Here is a 2,500-nt window from a genome sequence, read left to right as displayed (position 1 = left end):
ACCCGTTCGCAACTTCGGACAAAATAACGAACTTCAATATCTCGAAAAATATGCTATTTGAAATTAATTCTTTATGTAGTAGAACAGTTTGGTTCACTATTTTCAAGGTAATTTTTGCTTATGCAATCGAATTGAGTTCAAACTATTTTTCGTAAATTACGTTAATTCGTGACATTTCTAAACAAATCGAACAGCGTGCGCGTATAGGTAAAATATTTCTTAATGAAATAGAATTAAGTGAAGACATCATAACAATGATGAAAGTGACTAGACAGGAAAGTGGGGACGGGCCTTTGTCTTAAGACAGGAAAACTCAATACTACGGTAAGTAAACAATGGTGCTCTGCAATGCAAGGACGCTCTACCTTCGTATAGGCACCTACTGTAACATATGTTCCCTGGAATGATGGAACAAGTCCAAGCCTTATCTTATATGTTTTTATTGCAAGTTGATTATCAGCTTTCATTTCTAAAATACTTAATCCACGGGCTAGTTAGCCAGAGGCACCTTTTGATTGAAAAGTGCTGAAACCGTGTTTCTTCCTGCGGCCGGCACACTGCATTTTAACAAGTCTGTGTTTGTTTTGTGACGGTATTTCATTTAGAGAAATTCTGACAGTCATTTTTCGTGTACGCCGGAGCGCGGATGAAAATGCTCAATTTTCGCTAATTTCATACTCGAAAGAGCGCCGATTTAGCGTTTTTCAAACTTTGCCCTATTTCTGAAAATATAAAAAGCCGTTACAAGTTTTAATGTGATTTTTTAAATAAGTATACTATAGAGATTATTTGAGCAAAATTTGAAGAAAGTCAAAACTTCACGACTGTCAGCCGATTTTCGAAAATTACAGACATTGGCTCTTAAGGAACTGACTTCATAAGTTTCGTTTCTGTCCTTCTTTCGAACGGTAATAATAAGCAGTCTTGTGCATCTGCTTTGGCGGATTTTTTATTTCTTCTTGAATCGTTTTTTTGTTGCTCTCGTTAGGCTGCTCTGATCTGTTTAAGTCAGGCCATACTCAGAGTGGAGTGTACTCTGTGAACCCAGACGGAAAAGGATCATTCAATGTATATTGTGACATGCGCACTGATGGTGGAGGATGGACCGTGTTTCAGAGAAGACAGGATGGCTCGGTGGACTTCTATCGCGGATGGAACGATTACAAATCAGGCTTTGGTCAGCTGACGGCTGAGTTCTGGTTAGGAAACGACAAGATCCACAGGCTGACGACAGCTAGACTCAACACACTACGAGTAGAGCTAGAGGACTGGAATGGAGCAAGAGTGTATGCCAAATATGGCAAGTTTAACATTGGTGATGAGCAGGCGAAGTATCGACTGGAAGTGGGTTCATATTCAGGGACGGCGGGCGATTCCCTAGTAAGCGGTCATAATAGGATGGCGTTTAGCACAAAAGACCGAGATCATGACATTGAATCTCACTCCTCATGTGCTGTGGGTTGGACTGGTGCCTGGTGGTACAGTAATTGCCACAATTCAAATTTAAATGGAAAATACCTTGGAAACAAACAGGGTGACCGCGGAGCCCGGTGGTTAACGTTCAGAGGTTCTCTTTCACTTAAATTTACTGAAATGAAACTGAGACCGTCATCATAGAATGAAAACTAGTAAAAGGATTAGTTCAACCTTTTTATTCAGTTTATTTTTTGAAAAAAAAAAAAAGCGCTGAATTCGTTCACAGCGCACTGTATCGTTACAACTAAGTAGAAAACGTGGACCTTTTTACACGTCACACTTTTGATATTAAGTACGTACTAATAGGGAAGTTGTCCAGAGGAATAGTCCTAATGCACCCCCAACCTCTTTTGTGGGGAAATCCTTAGCATTTGCTTCGTAACGTAACAAAACAGAGCCTAAGGTAGAGCATTCGTCAGCCTCCACAAACAAACTATATGTATCTCTGAAAAGGGGAAAATCCAATGTTTCGGATTGCAGTACTATGCGTACACTGTATCGACTTGTCATGCACTCAAAATATAATGTAGAAATTATTTGAAGCGAAACAAAGAATACTTTGAGTTAGCAAGATGTTCGAGTTACCGTACCGTACCGTCGGTAGGATTACAGTAAATGTATGAAGAAAGTTCAGGGGAAATCGATTTTGGTTCAAGTTTATAGCCCGAGGTCTGAGTTAGCAAGGGCTCGAGTTATCGGGTAGCCTGCGTGGCACTGGCGTTAAAAGGGGAAGGGAATTAGAAGGGCGCGCGAGGAAGAAAGGAAAGGGACGCCTGCAAGGTGACCATTGTTTTCTCCATTTTTCACGCTCAGATTCTGAGTGTGAAAATAGTGATTGGTCAGAATCAGATGATGGCACTCTGTCTGCTGTTTTTGATGAGACTCTGCCATCATTCCCTGCTTTTACGATGCTATCAGTTCGAGATGTTAAACAGCTTATCCAGAACTCCGCCCTTAAATCCTGCCCTCTTGACCCCATGCCATCCACACTGGTTAGCAAATGTGAGGATCTCCTCCCAGTTCT

General features: G+C 41.0%; 1 pseudogene; it reads left to right on the top strand.

The window, feature by feature from the left end:
* Positions 1-1,859, top strand: part of LOC140950988 (uncharacterized) — a 10,614-nt pseudogene extending 8,755 nt beyond the window's left edge.
* Positions 1,860-2,500: the final 641 nt, after the last annotated feature.

Source organism: Porites lutea, chromosome 1 (assembly GCF_958299795.1).
Source record: "Porites lutea chromosome 1, jaPorLute2.1, whole genome shotgun sequence".
In the NCBI taxonomy this organism is placed as follows: Eukaryota; Metazoa; Cnidaria; class Anthozoa; order Scleractinia; family Poritidae; genus Porites; species Porites lutea.
The sequence above is the reverse complement of the archived record's forward strand: the minus strand, read 5'-3'. Positions and strand labels throughout refer to the sequence as shown.